Here is a 20,527-nt window from a genome sequence, read left to right on the forward strand (position 1 = left end):
ACTTTTGGTAAACGAGATAACAGATCTATATCAGAGTATATTCACTGGTGTTTGTTTTCCTAAAATATGCATTATTTTCCCCTAAAATTACATTCCCTGTAAATTTTAAAATGGGCTCAAGGGATATGACTTGACGTCCCGTCAGGTTTGTTTCTTTTTCTTCTGAAGAAACGTTGGCGAAAAGTGAAACTAAAGTCAAAGAAGTCTATCTCTGTTGGTGTCTTAATGTTTGCTTTACAATTTTACGAATTCAGCAATCCCGTTCGTTCTTTAAATCAAAGAAAGGTAAGCAAGCGTCGTATTAATAAGCCACTTTTTTGGACTTCATATTTCTACTGAAAGAAAATGTTTTGATCGAGACAAAGTTTTTTTCTAACATATCCGTCATCTCAACAGTATATGTATTATGCTTTTTATTCTTGTCATTTATATTTTGTTTCGTCCATCCAATATATCATGTTTACTTTCATGTCATTGTATTGTCCATGCCATTGTATGTGTATGCTTGTGTATATGTTCATCACGAGACACTTGTAGTTTAAGTGAAAAATAAACTTCTTCTTCTTCTTCTTCTTCTATAATACAAAATATAATTTCCTTTTAAATGAATAATTTCAAAATATCAAAACTGACGCTATCCGATCAAATCAAGGCAAAGAAGTGCATGTAGGAAAGGATAGTTTACTCCTAGGTGATAATTGTATAGCTTTAAATAATTTAACTATACCAATTTTCGTGATTTCATCTTGTAAGAAGGCAGAAATCTTTGAATAATGTATTTGATTGTGTCAATCTTTTCTTGTATTTCTTAGAAGATAACATTAGCTTCATTGAATAACCTTGTGTTTGTATGGAAATGCAGCTGTCGTTATTGTGTCACCTACATTTTTATGTATGTAGTAATATTTGATAAATTCTACATTGATATTGCACTATACAATATTTAACTCAAAAAGTGTAATCTATGATAAAAATGCCTGAACAAATTTTATGTTTTAAGGACTGTATGTTTTAATATAAAAATCTGGAAAAGGGTAATCCCTCGGAAGCATTATTCAAAATATAATTACATGAAAATGGTAGACTCGGTTTGATTTAGTACATAAGGGATAATGAAAAATTTTAACATCCCTCACGTCCCGGCTTAAGTGGTACTCAATTTTCCAGACTTAAAAGTGCTGGAATCAATGAAGTAAAGTACGGGCAACTTTTTACAGCTTTCACACAGCACTTGACACCTGTTGTTGTGAAGTATAGAGAAGAACTAAAATAATCACAACAAAATTACATGATAATTGCAAACTAGCTTTGATCGAGTCCGTACATGAGGGATAATGGAAAAATGCAACCTTTTTAGTCTGAAAATAGATGCCCATTATAAATCTATCTAAAAACATATAAGTGTTTGTCATGATATCTAAACAACTGTGATATATCATATCTAACATGTTTCATCTGTTCTGTATTTCGTGCCAAATCGAAAACTAACATTTCGTAGTAATCATATAAATGAAACCATTCATTGGTTCTTCTATCACCATTGAAACGAAAGCGAAACATCTGCATAGAGTTTCGCTACTAGTTATTGCTTTATAATGACATCGTTTTCAACTGTTAAACGTACAATTGCGATTTATATCTAGAAGATAATTGGATGAAATTAATATTTATGTTACTCTTAAACCGCAAAATGATTGTTAAGTTAAAAAAGTCAACTTGTTATAAAATAAAAATTATCTAAAATATAAATATAGTACTACATGTGGCATGCAATCACACGGACGTACACCATTGAATATTCAATAAAACAGCCGTATAAAAATATCTGCGGTTGTTTCTAAATTATAAATTTCACCTTTTCATGTTGAATTCTGCTTAACCTGGTGCCAGATTGGCGTGGACATTTTCCTTGCACTTTCCAGTAGTATTCAAAATAAACAGGTTCAATGAAACCAAGTCTACAAAATTTTTAATTTTCCCTTTTGTGCGTTCTTAAAAGGATTCTGTTTGTTGTTGTTTTTTTCCTCTCTCTCTCTCTCCTCCTTCTCTTTCTTTACCCCCCCCCTCCCTGTTGTTAATGTTACACTTTAAGAATACATTTTATCGATTTCAAAAAAGGATGCCATAAGGATGAAATTTAAAACTTTAATTTCTATATACCAAAGAATGGTAGACGTTTGTTAAACTGACATACAGTTGCACTGTACTTATCTAACATTAACCTACTGATTAAGTGCAATTTCAAAATAAAAAAAAGAATTTTATAGATTATAATAAAAATCATTAATCATTCAATAATCAATTTCCTTCTACAAAATGATTAAACATTTATATGTTGTTTTATATCTTTTAGAAGTCGATGATGAATTTCCCCTTTTTACAAACATCAAAGACACATTGAACTGAAAGGTGATTAGAATTGTGAAGCATTCTTTGCAAACCAGAATTATGTTTTAAAAAAGTTCCTTCTCTTCAATCCAATTTTACTTTTCTACATTTTACATTACATTTTTAAAAGATAAAGCTTTATTCCGTTGGACACTTTTGAAAACTATTCAAATAATTAAATTTTAGAAATACGAGAAATTTAGGTGTTTGTATTCTAACGAATAAGAAAGCATGTGCCAATCATGAGAACTAGAAACAAATGATTTAATACAGATATTTGAAATTGTTTCACATTTTAAAGATGATGCCTATTGACTTGGGCATTTCAATGTCATTTGCTTCTATAAAAGTACAACAAGCCTTTTGATGAAACATTTATATCATACATCAAGGCTATAATATTAAAGAACTGGTTGAACATATTGCATTATTAGTCTGTCTTTGTCTACCTTCTTTCCGAAAGTTTTATTCGGGAAAAGTCTTTATGTTTCTTCTGTCAAATACGAAACAGAAGTTAAGATCCACAATGATGACTCAGGTCAAATGTTGTAGTCAAACATTTTAGTTTATAGCTTTTTTAATAATCTACCATTTGAGGGGATTAGCTTGAAGGCTCCGACTAAGTACAAAATGCTTTATACTGCACCAGGCTAAAAAGATATCCAAAAGTGTATTTAGAAATGTTGGTATTTAACCACTGTTTTAACAATAAGACAAGACATACATGTATAACATGGTTTTTGACGGATTATATGACTCGGTGTAAACGATTAACGATATTTATAACCCAATCACCAGGTGATAGTTATATGACTAACAATCGTATATTCATGGCCATGTAACTCGTAGACACTGTTAATTATAACTTTATATGATCAATTTTTTCACTAATCTTAGAAGCAGGCATGTTTATAAATATTAAAATCGCCACTTTTATCCAATTAAAATTGTCATTACAATCGTGTATTATCATAAGTGATGTTTGTCTACCTATTTCTCATATGATAAGATTGTAAAGCTTTGCATGTCTTTTCAGACGATTGCAGACTCTCACTTCATTTTTGAACCAAATCTATTTGTTAAACGAAAAGGTTTATTGTAATTTCTACTTAAAGAAGGAAGTTAAAAAAGCAAGAAACGAAAATCCATTTAATGACATTCAGTCTAACATATGACATGTTTTTGCCTCATAGTGAAGAATTTGACTTGACACAAAATCATTGAAACTTTTATAAGGATTACAGAAAGTGTTGCATGACACGCTGGTATGCCCCAGATAATTTGTCGATGCAGTTTCTACAGAAATTCCAAAAAAAAGTTATTTCAATTTTTCAGAATTCAATCTTCTTTCAGCAATTTGTGATTAATTTTCAATTGCGGAAATGCTAGTCGTGTTTTGTGATGTGAGTTTCAGAAAAAAAACGCTTCCTCTGGATTTTGCTTACACAATTAAGCTGCCAAAACAAAGATAGCAATCATGATAAGATATTATGAATTTTAGAATATTACAGCTGTAAAGCAAATGAAGCTTGATAAAATATAACAATAGTAAACATATATTAGCATCAAATAATGTAGTGTGGGAAATATCAAATTATATCAATTCAAAGTGTTAACTAAACTGTAAACATGAAATTGCTTTGTAAAAACTCAATATGTTATACATTAATTTTTATTCTAAAAAAGCAAAAAGCACAAATCGAGAAAATACTGCCCACAAGGAGAACACTAAGAAATGCTCATACAGTGAACTTGGGGACTTTGCAGACTGTGAACATTACAGTAAATAGTAATAATGGATTTACACATTAAACACAAGACAAGTTTTTACCACTTACTTGAACTTATTTTATTTCATCATTTCAATGAATAGATGTAAATCTAATGTATGTATATAAATTTCTCTTGTGATTTGTAAAAGGAGCTTGATAGAAAGACAGTATACAACATGTCCCTGATAACGAGGTCATCACTCATTAGTTAAAGGCAATCTTGTAAAAAATGTAGTAAAAAGATTTGCAGCAAATATTTACTAAATTAACGAACAAGGTCTAATATCATATGGGTTCACAAAAATTAGGATTGCGATGAAAATAAAAAAAGCATTTGAAAAAAGATAATAAAGTTTTCATTCTGGCCACGTGTACTCGTATATGCTCACTTCTTTAGAATTTTCATCGTAATCTTAATTTTTACAGTAAATGTTTGCTTTATGGATAATTCACAATAAAGGTAAGCAAGGTAACCTTCCTTTCTACACAATTTTTTAAAATTGGTAAAGTGTAGCCTATTTATAAAGATTGATAACAGAAATACCTTAGGCGAAAGAAAAACGGATATGCCAAGCTCGTTTAGTTATCTGGATTTGAATTTTAAAATTGTGATTATTTCAAGAGTAATCCATTTTTCTGCTTTTATTGTAGTTTATTTCTTTTTAGTTTTTGTGCAAATTGGTACAGAGAAGGTTGGGTTTTTTTTTTGTTTCTTTCATCCCTGGGTTTCTATAACACTTTGTTCTGTTATCAATGATAAAATGAACATAGTAAAAAAGAAGTTATTTTCATACTTACAAACCTGGTGGAAAAAGTAAAAACAGCAACTGAAAGAGAGTTTTGAATACGTTCCCATATTTTCTCTTCTTCACCCTAAAAAAGGATGTTGCGAATTAATTATTTATTTATTCATCTATTTGTTTATTTTGCGATTTTTTTTTTATCTATTTGGTTAAATCGTTTATATAAACTTTGATTTGATTGAAATTTGCAGAATCTTGCCAGTAAACTCTCTTGAATGTAATATTTGTTTGATTATATTTGTATGTTATTTGTTTGTTTATATTCATGTTAATTCTCATGCTTTTATTTACACTTGCCATAAGCATTATTTCTTAGTATGCCTAAATGTAAGAATTGGTTTAGATACACTTCAATTCCAGTTATTAAAGTAAATGCCACAAACTGTAAAAGAATGAACATTAAACATGACAATAGAACAACATTAAAAAGCGATGCTACAACAGCCGTCATGGCAACATTATATGAAGGAATGTACAATTATTCAAATCAAAATGAGCAAAAGATGGTAACCTATCATACTGTTATTTAAATTTACTGCCGAGACATTTCTTATAAATAATTGTTTAGGCATAGGGAATCGTCTTGATAAATACTGTGTCACAAAAAGTGGAAACATGTTTTGTTTATAATTGTGATTAACAGAAATCGAAATGGGATGATAAAAATGTCATACAGTAAGAAAAAATAAGCTGCAAACAATTGCAGATTTTATTATAACATCTTGATATACGTTTCTTACTCAAAATGTCCCTAATCGTAAACGTGTCGTCAGGAATCAACATTATAAAAATATTGAAATTCATTTTAAACTTTTAGCATGTTTGTCACATTTCTTAACAATTTCAGATTAAGGTCTCCATTCGAATTGAATTCTATGAAATGAGAAACATTCATGGACTGAATTTTAATAAAGTATTATGGCGTCTAGAGTATATAAGATTTGTGTTTGTATGAAAGTTTCGATCAAACACAAAGAATCAGAATTTGGCCATGTGAATAATTCTAGACAATCATTTTTGTCACTAAAAATTCTTTAAAGATATTTAATATTATTTCTATGGTACTTTATATGAAAATGCATCAACAACATTTGTTTTATCTCAACCTTCCATTAAAACATTTTAGTAAGCATTTTTACAAAACGAACAATACGTTTGGTAAAGCAAATGAAAATAATGTCAATTTTTACCACACACCATAACAATAAAATTTTTGAATGAACCAAAACAAGTGAATAACAAATAGTTCACATAGTTGATATAAATAAAGAGTAAATATGTAAATACTAAAGCGCCGTTATATTTAATAAACTGTTGAAGTATAGAAGGATAAACTTAACGTATTTTATGTGAAAAAAAGAACTCATTATCTATTAAATTAAGTGCTTAGTCAATTATAAAAGGTGTTTGTTGCTTTTTGTTGTTTCTTTTTTAAATAGTAAATCATTACACACGGGCAATTGGCAATTGTAAGTTGTGTTTGGCAGCACAATACTCAAAACTCGTTTGTTTATTAAGAATACTTTGGAAACAAACAATATGGTGTTTCGTTATATTATTATCCTCTCGTAAATTTAGTTTCAATATAATGCTTGATATTTCAAGATAAGTTCATCGATTTATCAACTTAAAGCATGCGACATTACAAGCAATTTTCTTGTAATGAAATCTAAGATTTCAATCCGTCATGTTGGGAATGTAAAAGAAAATGATGAATCTGCGGGGACAATGTATTCATCATTCCTTGGCAGGTCTAGTTCTGAGAATTATCTAGTTTGTAATAGATATTTTCAATTAACTTGGTTTAATTTGTTGGCAGTTTATGCTTGAAATATCAATTCATGTCAGATAATTAAAATCTTTCCAAATAAAATTAACTTATTCTTTACTTTAATTGTACTAGCACTTACTGTTTAACTGGTATTTTAGAACATGAATGAGAGCATCCCAAGAATACGCAAAGAACAGCAGATTTGACATGTTATAGGCTACTTTGGTTTTATTACAGTTGATTGTTATACATGTTCGGTTTATACGAATTTATTTTAGTTAGATTGTGTTTGAAGCTATAAGCTTATTGAAACACTCTAGAAGCATTTCCTTGAACTAACCAGTAGTAAGCAATGTGTGGAAAGTGTCTCGCTCAAGAAAATAACGGGTAGAAATTGACTGGGATATATGGGGGGTAGAACATGCATTGTAGATTTCAACAACATGTTATTTTAAGCGCTTAAGTTGAATAAGTAAAACTTAAACTATAAAATACTTGAAATAAAATGTATATTTTTTCAGTTACAAAGTTCTAACAACCATAGCAGTAAAGCAATGATGGTCAAAATAGTAGCTTTGCTAATTTCAGTGACATACACTCATTATAAAGACGTGTCATAGCAAGAGTAAGTCACTTACAGGACTTAAAAAGCGTTACAGATAATGTAACTCTTCTAACATCACAATTTACAGGTAGACATAAAGCAATATACATGCGAAGAAAAGCCAAAGTGTTTGACCTTTACTAATACTCTAAATTGATATTCTACTGATAACCTAATCCATTTATTATAACAAATTTTATTATCAATATTTCAATAAACATATTTAAAAAATTTACCTTATCTGGTCGCATTCGTGTAAAGTAAAGTAACAGTTTGCATGTATATGTAAATGCATGCTCTCTCCACTTCTGAATATGGGCATCATCTGTATATTCGCCTTTATCGGGAGGGAGTTTTTACTTTCAGTGGGATGGTTAGACTCACTGGGTAAAATATGGTATACAATATCCTGTGAGGTTGCCGGCATTTTGTAAAGTAAAGTATTTATGTATATTAATCATGCTCTAACTGAATTGGCATATCTGTTATAATTAAGTTCCTTTTCACCTTTTGAATGAGAAAGACAATAATGAGTTACTACTTTTTATATTATTGCTTCAACAAATGTTTCTACTACACTATTGATTTAACTCTTGTTATGAATTATCCTATTTTGTTCTTAAAGACTATTTCAAAGAAATCTGGAGACATTCGAATTTTCTTGAAGTATTTGTTCAAAGATATTTGTTTACATTGAACATGCAATATCGACTATGTAATAAAACAATAAAATATTTGCGATCTTTATTAGATGTGCAATTAAAATGTTTCAAAAGTCTTTTATCATTTATATGAAATAACAACATTAAACATGTTTTCATTTACTGAAGAACAGATTTATTAATTTCATCTTAATCTAACCGTAGAAGTGATAAGACAAGACCGTAGTTTTAAAATGATAACAAAGAAAGGCAAGGAAAACCGTATTTTGGGAATACAGATTGTTATTTTAAACAGGTATGTCTCATACACAAAAGAAAGGGAAGTTCACAGAACTGGTCAGATATTTGTTTGTTTGTTTGTTTGTTAATTGTTTTTGTTGTTTTGTTGTTGTTGTTGTTTTTTGGGGTGTTTTTTTTTTTTTGGGGTGGGGGGGGGGAGAAATGAAAGATAAATTCATAATATGACCAGACAAAAAAAAGAAAATATATTATTATTTAAACAAATGTTGAATTATGCTTAAGCTTAAGTAGGGGGGCGGGATGTGGACGGTATCTTGCACTTTCCAGTATGAACATGCTGAATCAAACTGAGCCTGCAACATTTTCAATTTTGTCGTTTTGTGCGTTCTTTAGAGATTCCGTTATTCTCTTTTGTATTAAGCATCTGTAAAAAAGCAACAATGTTTTGACATTTTTCATTGCTTATAACCTAACTAATAAGATCATAAAATCAATGTCAAAATAATAATGTAATACATGATATGAACTGACAGTTTTTTTGCAATACTCAAAATAGATACTCGTATCAACAAAATTAGTAGGTACACTAATCAACGTATATAATATCACCATCATGACAGCTAAAGAAACTTTCAGACATTAGATAATGTCCCTAGCACCGGCTTGAGTGGTACTCGATTCTCAACAGATAAGTTAATGCAGCTAATGTTAGTATTGATTTTTCTCTAATTAGATCAGTTGATGGTGATATCTTTTATCCACTTGTCAATATTTAAGCCCTTTTACCAGTGACATAAGAACAGCTAACTATATAATGCATCAAAACAAGAACTCATTCAACGAATGCATTTCTTTCCAGATTCATTGAAGGAAATTGTTTTATTTGTTAAGTTCATGAATTTATGGATTTTTATACAGCCTAGTTTTGAAATACATGTATATGTATTTCATTCTTTATGTTGTTTGGTTGATATAGCCATAGCTTCAAGTCCTCCTATGTAATTAAATTAGGATTTAAAGTATTATTATGATAAAAGTATTTGCAAATTTTTATCTCTCGTGAAGAGACATCAACAGTCTGCAATTTCCACCTTTTTTCATTGTAAGTATCTTAGCATTCAGAAATATTTTCAAGTTATATTGCTACACAGAAGTTACAGAAGACCATGTATTGGAAAAGCGAACAAATGCCTTTTTAATGAATATTATGATTTTGAATTTATGAATTTAACCTTAAGATGAACCCAACATTACTATAGTTACTAACTTTTGAAAAGAGAGAATGAAACACTAATAAACAAGTAAAAGCAGCAGAATCGAATATTAAGTTGAAAACCATTGAAAATGAAGTATTTCTAAGATTGTCTTCTATCATTTGTTCGATATAAATCAACGGTTTCCCGGGGGAGGCCAAGGAGTGAAAAACAAAACGTTTTGATCTCGTAAAGTTGGCCATACCATTACACATTGCGTGTGTTCAGATTTTTATTTCTACATATTGATCATTCCTCTGTATCTGTTCGTTCATTGACCTAATATAATTTAGCACATTTGTCTTGCAGATTTCTTTTATCCTTTCACGAGAAACTGTTTCAATATAGATGTGTATATTCTATATCATTAAAACTGCACACTTCCAAAATGATTTTCTTTGTGAGTTATTGATGTTTATTTAATATTTGTAAGTTTAATTCAGCGTGATCAAAATGTTTGAAATCATTGGAAGTATAAACTACAAGTATAGTTTAGAAACAGCCAACAGCTTCCTTAACAATCCAAATTCCTTATCTTAAATTATTTACCCCATATTTTTAATAACATCATAAAAAGGTACCAATCTGTTCAAATTTATTTTCACTACCTAGCTTTACGTAAATAACTATAAATTGCCTGCATTCAAATCTACTCATATACCTTTTTCTATCATGTCAAACTATTATTTGACAATTGAGCGTACAACAAAATATGAAAAAGCGTCAGCATTTTCATTAATTTTTACCTTATGAAATGTTGCTATTGATTCCAAAATATATATAAACTTCTGTCAGTGCCATGAATTGATTCTATCAAATGAAGATAAACTAGAAGCGACTATTCAGTGGCCATTATTTGTGTGTTTTGGCATTCTTGTAGCAAGGGATTTAACTCTGGTGTTTCTTTTAGAAATCCTGCTAGAGGACATTTCTCAAGAGTCCCTTTAGAGTCTTCACAATTTCTCTGGTCATTTACTTTGAATGAAACTTTCGAATGCATCTTATTGTACATAAACCAAGGCTATGTCGAAACAGGGTTTATTTCGCCATAAATCGTGTTGAATTTAACGGGACACTTCGCACACATGTACAATGTTGGAACTTAGTTAATTGAACAATTAAAGATACATTAAGACTATTGATTTTACAATTTAGCTAACTTTTTGAGTACATTATTTATGAGTAGATCTAAAAGTAGATCTAAAAGTTCGTTGTCACGTAATTTTAAACGTTTATCTTCCCCTCACTTGAACTTAAAACTTCAATCATGTTTTGAAAATGTTTACAAAATAACATTAAATATAAGATACTGGTAATTCGATGAGCTAAGGGCAAATAAAATCAAGCTGTTATTATAAACCTAGTTAATACAAATGTTCCATTATATATGTTTCGATAACATTTGATATACATGTGAAATAAGAAAAAATTATTGAGGTAAAAACAGAGAAATACATAAACAGAAAATACATAAACAGAGAAATACATAAACAGAGAAAACTTTTTTTATAGTTACATCAAATATTTTTTCTTTTAAATTCATCCTCCACATAAGAATGTCAAAATAGTGCAATATTAGATGTTCTAATGTTGATGTAAAGAAGAAAAATTGATTTTCTGTTCATTTCTGAGAAATCATGGAGATAAGGTCCCAAAGAATATTGAAACTTACCAAATTTTTACTGCATATATAGTAAGAAATTATTCGCCATATAAAGCAAGACCGCTTCTTGCATTGACTTTATGAAAAGTTTGTTCATATGGTTCGGATATATATGATGCAATACGAATCTACCTATTCGGTAAGACAAAGGATTAATTGTTCTGATTATCTAATAATGTGATGACGATACATGAACGTCCACACATCATCATATGTATATTGAAAAAAATCATACGTTTAATTATACCGATTTCATAGTTACTTTCAAATGATTTACTTCTTGAAACAAGAGATAAAATAACACCTCTTAAAAGCAGTGTAATGTGCAGAAAATATGTCGTTTAATATTCTACAAAATAATTGAGATTGTATAACTTTTTATGAGAATTTTTATGTTGTGAAATATATTTTGCGATATGCATAGAATGCTTTACATGTGAATGTACTTTTTTCTTTAATAAAGGCTAATAAGCCAATGTTTTTATTATTATTACATGTTTCAATACACCGTTTTAAAGGGATACTCCCAGAGGTGTATTTTAATTACAAAGAAGACAAAACGAGGTGGTGTTTTTGTGTGTGTGTGTTTTTTTACAATTATACGGAACACAAACATTTTAGTTTTTGTCATCTAAACTATTAAAAATTTACATGATATGCATCATATTCTATGCATTCAATTTCCTTGATACACTCAAAATTTCATAAAGACATATACAAGGAGAGGCATTACATCATTGAAATAAGTGGTGAACCTTGTGACATTATTACTTAAATTTGAGTTTAAACAAAAATGACAATGAATGTTATGTTTATGAAAAAGAACAAGCTGAAAACGGCAGTAACTTACATATATACAGGCGCGTAGCTAGCCTATAAAGAATGTGGATTCAAAATAATCCAGGGGGGTCAGGGGGCATGCCCCCCCCCCCCCCCCCTGAAAATTTTGAAATAAATGGTGCAATTTGGTGCGTTTTGGGGCCTCCGGAGAGCTTTCTTGACCAACGAAAATCCATTCATTTTAGCATAAAAATGGAGATGAATAGCTTTACTTTCGTTTATTTCAACTAGTCTACATTTCACAGCAATCAATATAACTATTCTACCAAGAAGGAACTATTTCAAAAATGCAGAGTAATACGACAAATGCACCAGAATTTTTCACATTTGCATCATGAATTCACTGATTCAGGTTGGTTAGTTCAAAATGTTGTCAGTCTCGCTAGAATCGGTTCACAGACACGGTCAAACATGTCATTACTCAACAAACAGACCGAAACAAATAAACACTAGGCATACATAGTAACATTTTAGTTATAATTACCTCTTTTCTATCGCTGATTCTGCTGATGACTTCTTTAAGAACTCGATGTAAACATTTGTTTACATTTCGAAAATACGGCGCGTGCAAACTTCCGACTTTGAAGAGCTGCAAAGGCCGACAACTTTTCAAAAAAATACTATGGTGTACGATTTAGGCTATATGATTTATAAAGTATTCAGTGTGGTAATTATCAGATCTGGCGAACGCGGCTGAATTTCAAACCACATTTTTTACTAAAAAATTTTTTTTGGTCAAAATAACGTGGATTCAGCTGCGTACTCGCGTATAGGCAGCTACGCGCCTGGCATATGTATAGCAAGTGAACTCGTCTTAGATAAAGTTTATTATTTCCATATTTAAATAAGACTCATTCAAAACTTTTATTTTTGTATTGAAAAACTCATTGAGCTATAAATTGTACTATCTACTGCAAATTACTAAAGGAGTATTTTAGACATAAATATCTTTTTAAATAGTATTCAATACGCATGATGAGGCCTGGTTTGAATGAGCGAAATTTTATTTAAATACTCAATATGGTTAGAACATATAATACAACGTTACATATGTTATAAAAAGATATTTATAGATTCTATGGAAATTGAATTTACTATATCGTTTTATGAAAATGAATATGGTTACTTTGTTTAATGACCTTAGATATTTTTAATGCTCATACAATCAATTTTTGTTAAGCACCTAAATTATTTTACTATTTAATGAAAAGTGTGAAAAAAATCAATAATTTATTTTGCATAGTTGAAAAAGCAATGTTTTGAAATTACCCTACCTGAATGCAAGAAGTTTAATCGGGTTAGGTCTCGGCACGTGGTCACATAAAGCATGTACCGCGCGTTTCTCTATTTTCAACTGGAGCAGAGGCACATTATTGTCCTTAATAGACTAATCCTTCTAGAAAACGCCGACAACAACTGCAACACTTACTGATTTTAAGATTTTACTTCATATGACTCGTGGAAAAAATAGTAGATGCGTTCGTATTTTACTGATCGGGATTTTTGCGTGCTAGATTGATTGTTCAAATACGTGTACGATTTAAAAAATCTGGACAAAATGTGATCCCTCGCAAGCATTTATCACAACAAAATTACATGAAGATTGTATGATATAAGACTTTCCAGTCAATATTCTCAATTTTGTCATGCATGACCCTGCTGCATTTAAAAGCATATGGTTACTTTTAGGATGACTTTTTAAACGTTTCCTTGGTTTTTTTAATTGTTTAAGGCGTAAAATCAGACAAAAAGTCATTCCTTCTTAACAAGTCGGAAGATTTATTTTGGGGATTTGTCAAGCACTAATTATCATTTAACATTAAAGTCACAAATAGATAAAAATAGTTTCACAAACTTCATACAATATAAGTTATAAATTTATATATCATGAAACGTATAACTTATAGATTTTAGCTTTGCCTGGTTAATACAATATTCATAAAGAGTAACAGGTGACAACATGTTATTGTTTTTCACCTCGTCTTGATTAAAATCATTGATTGTCTAGTTGTTTATTTGATGAAAATAAAAGATAAAACAGTCTGATTATCATATATAAATGAGGTTCGGCTCAATAAAAAATACGACTGGAAAGCATCGTATTTTTCCGTTCAGTGATTGTATCATGGAAAACATGGGATTTTTCGTTTTCCCGATTCCCTACAAATTTCATTGATAATCTCCCATTCCTTTCATACAGTTTCCAATCATGTTAAAAATAAATCCCCTTTAATTAGAGCCCCTGCTTGACAATTAAAAATATTAGATAACAAATTTCATGAAACCAGATTTCATGGAAAATAATAATTAAAACATAGAAACCACAATTATATTCAGCGTGCCTCAAAATTTGCTTTTTATTTCTTTTTAATTTATCTAAACAGGCGTTTTTTCAGGCAACAAATAAAACTTTTTTCAAAATGTTGGGTTTTCAAGTTCAATTTATATGGCACTGTTAGGTAACATTTACACGATCGTTCATATTGGACCATATAACTGTACAAAATCTTTAAAATACAGACGGACCTCTTGTTTGTTACACGCTCAATATGTTGCAAGATTCATTTAGAATAAGTTCATAGTCTTTGTAGCTACTCGTCATTCATTTTGACTCGTCATTTAACGAACACCTCCTCGTAGTTTTAATATTTAAAGATAAAACAATGGGATATAGATTAGTTTTCTTTGTCGTTGGACTTTGCCTCATTGCAAATATGGATGTGGCGTTAGGTAAGTTGCATTGTTATTTCTGTTTTGTTCATGCGGGCATATTTAGAGTTCGGTCATTCTTTTTCCAGTATTGCATCTTCTTTCCTTCATATTAAATTCTGGTCAATCCTCACAATTAACGCTGATGTACAAGTTTTAATTTTCAATTTTCAATATCTTTATTCTCTACTCAATTTAGTCATGAAAATTATCATGTACATGGGTGACATTTCATATGAATATGAAATGTAATTAAATTAAAATTATTTTCTGCAAAAAAATATTGTATGAAACGTTTTATTTGATATATATGTAAGAAATCAAGTAACGCGTTTACCTTATATTGGACAATCAAATATTTATCTGTTTACAAATATTGTCTTACATTACATATTGTTGAACGGAACATTTCTTATACATTCATATTCAACACTGAACAGAACATTTCTTATACATTCATATTCAACACTGAATAGAACATTTCTTATACATTCATATTCAACACTGAACGGAACATTTCTTATACATTCATATTCAACACTGAACGGAGCATTTCTTATATACATTCATATTCAACACTGAGCGAAACATTTCTTATACATTCAAATTCAACACTGAATGGAACATTTCTTATAGAATATCTTAATTCTTGACATTAATTAATTCATTCAAATTTTATATTTATTAGGTGTAAATGGCATGGCCGACTGTGCATGCATGCTAACGGAGAACTGTGAGAACAAATATGTCAGACCTGCTGAACAACAACCAACTAATTGTCCAGATGGGCAAATATACTGTTGTAATATTGAAGACGACCGAAAATAAAGTCCGTCTAAGTTTGATCTTTTTGTTTGTCAAATTAAAGTGAACAATATGCTTACGCTGGTTTATGTTTTGTTCAAATAATTGGGAAATTTATTGTCGGTTTTGACGTTTGTTAGATGTTATTGGTGTAGTTGCTTTCATCTAATTTAGATTTTAATGATAAAGCTTTTCAGTTTAGTAAATTTTTATATAATCAGATAGGAATTTTTACGAGGTTTCCGAACATATTCCGGTCAATAGTATATATAAAAATAGATACTAACCTTTATAATAAAAATAACAGACGAGTAAAGATCATTGAGATTTGTTTCTTTGGACATTATGTTTATGTAATATTTAAATGTTTTACATATTATTATATTTTAAATTAGATGTGTTATATATTTGCATGTAAAAAATTCGTCCAGACGAATGATCTGCTCATGTAATAATTTTAAAGACATTTTGTCAATAATTGTTATAAAAGCCTTATAAAATTGTCTTTTCTTTGATTTTTCAGAGTTCTCGAGTTTTGTATGAGGAAAAGAAAAGCGGCAGTTACGTTACCAATTTTGTGAAAAGAAATAAAAAATAAACAAAAAAATAAATTATTCATTAGTCTTTGTTCATATTTAATGTTCAACATTTTACCCGAAAAATGTCTTGCCATATACCAATGGTAAAATAATTGTTATCCATGTCATTATGCATTCCCGAATAACAGACTGAATTAAGCTTAATAATGATGCCGTGCAGTAGCAATCGCCAACCACCGGGTATTTCCGTAAACTCCTGTTGTATAACAACAGGATAATGCAAGGTTGATGATCTACTCGATCACCCGCTTGTGTCAGAAACAATTCATGGAGGGTCAATCCTGGGGTCTGTCTTAATCAATAAGGGTTGAATGATATAAAATGATCCTGACAGTACTTGTGTAACTAAAAATAATAAAATAAAAAAGTACATTAACGTACAAGAAAAGCATTGATGCAAAGCATCAAAGGGCGACGCCAAAAGAATTTGATCCAGATTTGCACCTAAATACTTAACAAAAGATGTGTACTTTATAGCAGTACCATTACATGTGACCTGGAGGCTAGGGCCAGGTTAAGTTGAAACTTAAACCAAAAAAGAATAGACTCTGTCTTGCCAAGATGCAAAGGCAATTTATAGTCAATTAAGCAATCTTATAAGACTCATGTTATAAGAAAGAATTTCTTCAGATTTAATTTATGAGACACAAGGATTCCTGAGTCATCAGCATATAATCACTGGCACGAGTATCGGACCTGGGAAGAAAAAATATGACCAGATGACCAGATTGATAAAAAAAACTGTGTTTATAAAAACCAAAACAAAAAATGTAAATAATGATCCCCTTTAAAAATAAATAATGATCCCCTTTAAAAATATACTATCAACTTGAAGTATATTTTTAAAGGGGGTTATTATTTACATTTTATTTTGGTTGTTGACACTTTTAAGATGAACACAGGTTTTTTTATCAATCTGGCCATATTTTTTCATCCAAGGTCTGATACTCGTGCCTGTGCATTATAATAAAAGCTTATTGCTTAGGGTTGAAGACATGTAATTGACATATATTAGACATAAAAGAGGACCTAAAATGAACATCAGGGGACAGCATAGGTACTCAGAGCAGTAGTAGAATAAGTACCAGCCACACCAACCAGCTACTATCAGAGATAAGACTTAAACCATGTAAGAATGTCATTATATATGGCAGATGCTTGAAGTTTCATGAAGAAGAAGAAAAACAACTTCTTCATGTGCAGGATAGTGTGTTCAACTGTATCAAATGCCCTTTGTAGATCTAAAAGTATCATGCAATACTGCCTTTGTCCATTTCAAATAATGCAATCTGTTAAATGAATCAAACATGTGTCAATTGAAAAACCACTTCTAAACCCTGACTGAAAACTGCCTGACCATGACTCAAACCCATGACTTTCAGAAGACCAACTGAGCTATCCGTCCTGCTACACATTTTCTCTTTAATAATGAAACAGTTCTAAACCACAACATATTTCCCCACTATATCGATTTGTGTTCGTGAATTTCTTATGTTACAGAGCATAGGAAATTGAACTCATGCTTATATGCAGTCATAGGATGAGAAAAACTTTGAGCTTGACCAGAACTCATTAACCTGTGACCAACATAAGAAATTTTATGAAGGCTGATTTGTATTTTGCATCAAGGGCACCGGGCAAAAACATGAAAATGCAACAAACAAACCACTTTGTGGTAGATTGTATTTTCATGTTTTCATCTGGCGCCCAGTTACTTTTTGTACTATGTTGGTTTTCATGTGGCACAAATCACCCACTATAAATTTAGTGCACAAATTTATTCAAGGGCAAGTAACAATCTACTCTATGTACAGTCTGTTGTCGCCTTGACTCAGGAGACCTGGAGGTTGAGACCGGTGTCTCTTCATTACAAATAGATAAGACAGAAGCTGTCCTTTTCAAACTATGCACATGTTAGAAAAAAAATAAAATAACAGTTCAGAATATGATTTTTTGAGACTTTATTAATTATATTGCTTGATCCAAGTTTAAGGACATTTTCAATCAATACATGTTTTATCATTTATAACTTTAAATGAAAGTCTCATCCCTTTAATAATAATGACATAACTGTATCTCTTTAAATGCAGAAAAATTATAAGTCTCAACATATCAATATACTACTGTCTAAGATATACATGTACATGCACATAACATTAATAATTCCCAGTTTATATTAAATAAATATGAAATCCTAACATTAACATTAACATGCTTTTGATGACCTTACAACTGGTGAATTATATACAACAAAAATAGTATTATAAGTAATACCTAAGATAGACAGAAAAGAACAAATAATTTAGTAAACATAAGTTACTTCCCCTTAAAATAAAGAAAACCTGAAACCCAAAAGAACACGATAAACAGCAAAATTATGAAATGTTGCAGGTTCAATTTTATCAAGCCATGCAAATTAATGGTAAAGTATTCATAAAAAAATAGATGGCCATGTGTCAGCAGTAATTGCAGAAAATCGGATAGCTTTCAACATCCGGATACTGGTACACTTTTGTAAAAACAACCATTCTGCGCAACAGATAAATGTAATAAGGATAAAATCAATAGGATAATCGTTTACAACAGTTCCATTACCTATCCTTATACTCAATTGCAGGTGAACTTTCTTCTTGTAGGAAAATTTTGAAAATGTATAAATGATACGGCCTCAATCTAGACCACAACGATATTCGAAATCCAGGTTTTAGTATTGTCATTAAAACTAAGGGACAAGCTGTTAAACTTAACCCGCAATTTCGTGAAAATAATATCACAATGCACATGCTTTTTACATAAAGTTATTAAATACAAATATAACAACATATTTGTTTACTTGATTTTTACGAATCAAAATAAAACTAATTTACACAACATGAAATTAACTGCTAATAATAACAGCTCCTTCCATAGGCAAAAATAAAAAGCGTTCCATAATAGACGACGCCGCTCACCGGCGTCGCCAACAAGTCTATTCAGTGAACACCTGTTAAATGAAACAATGGTGACATAAACATAATTTGCGCTCTAACACTGCTGGAGAAGGAGCTCATTCTTTTAATGTGATCAAACCCAAAACAGTTAGAGACAATTTTTGCAACGAAATGAGATAAATTTTTTCTCTCCTGAAAGTAAAGAATTATGACCCCTGGTAAAAAATAATATCATTCCACGAAGAAAAGTAACACCCAGTCATTCGAAAGTTGTCATTTTTTTTAATGAAAGACAACTGTATGATATAAAAAGGTAAATGAAAAGGTCTTGTTTATTATAGTACCACCCCTACTGATAGAGCCAGCCATTCCTGACTTATGAGACACCTTCTGCTTGCAAACCATGTACATCCTATGTAACCCCTACCACAATGCCAGGCGCCAGGCGGATATAAATCGGTAACCATTCATTTTAACTGCCTCGCGGCTCACGAAGCGGCCATTTCGGAAAGAGTCTCACGAGAAACATTCATCCTTCAAATAACGCTCCCCGTGGGGCTCGAGCTTTCGACCTCCCGACCCGAAGGCAGACGCCTTAACCACTAGGCCGACGGTACCGGTTCATGCTGATATAATGACCACTCTACGAGAAGTAAATGACGCCAATGATTTCGTAGAGGAGAGTATAAACAGTATAATTATAACTATACATGAATTGTATTTACATTAGAGTGGCCTGCGGTCCGCAATATAGCTCAAAAGTGTGACACTGAAACAGAAATGTATAGACAATTATAATTAAAATAAATAAATATATGCAATAGTATGATTCTTCATCTATCGTAAAAATGTATCATTATGTTAGTGTTCACCGTGTTACAGTATCGCGTTTTCCGGTTACAGTATAGAATTTTCAAGATGGAGGATAATTTGTGGGGAGGACAGGTAGGTGATTTTGATTCCGGTCCATACTACAAGTAGTTTAGTTTCTAAAAGGTGTTTTTGTGCTTTGCTTGTATGGAACAGAATCCGGTATCTAGTCATATATTTCTTCAGACCCTGCACAGCAGCAGATTTATCTCTATATTGTCTCATAAATATGCAGATTTGACGGTTTGAAAATTTGAATCGAGAGACCAACGCATTTTTCTCCAATTTCGACATTATTTATGCATGCCTAGAAACAGTAAATCTGCAAAACGTTAGTCCTTTATGTTGAGAAACGTTTATGAAAGTAAATGACCAGTTGAACCTATTTTCCTGTGCGTTAAATGAGTTTGAAAAAATAAACAATGTTACAGTATAGAGCGAGGTGATTTGTGCAGGGTTACAGCATAGACCTAGCGATTTTTATCCGATTTTGTTACAGTTTATACCCAGATTTCGGTTACAGCTTAGACTTCGATATTTTCTTTTTATACTGGGTAAAATGTATGAATGATACATAGACTTTTGAATCTCTAGAAAATCAACTCGTGAGCTTATTGGC

At 30.7% G+C, this 20,527-nt stretch overlaps 1 long non-coding RNA gene across 1 annotated transcript; it reads left to right on the forward strand.

Moving 5' to 3' along the window:
• The first annotated feature begins 14,569 nt into the window (after nt 1–14,569).
• Nucleotides 14,570–16,125, forward strand: LOC132759438 (uncharacterized). The gene is made up of 3 exons (XR_009629713.1): nt 14,570–14,726; nt 15,394–15,534; nt 16,033–16,125. It is a non-coding gene; the product is annotated as an uncharacterized LOC132759438 (long non-coding RNA).
• The last annotated feature ends 4,402 nt before the right edge of the window (nt 16,126–20,527 follow it).

The sequence above is a fragment of the Ruditapes philippinarum genome, unplaced genomic scaffold, assembly GCF_026571515.1.
Source record: "Ruditapes philippinarum isolate M1 unplaced genomic scaffold, ASM2657151v2 ctg2897_1_1_1_1, whole genome shotgun sequence".
Taxonomy (NCBI): domain Eukaryota; kingdom Metazoa; phylum Mollusca; class Bivalvia; order Venerida; family Veneridae; genus Ruditapes; species Ruditapes philippinarum.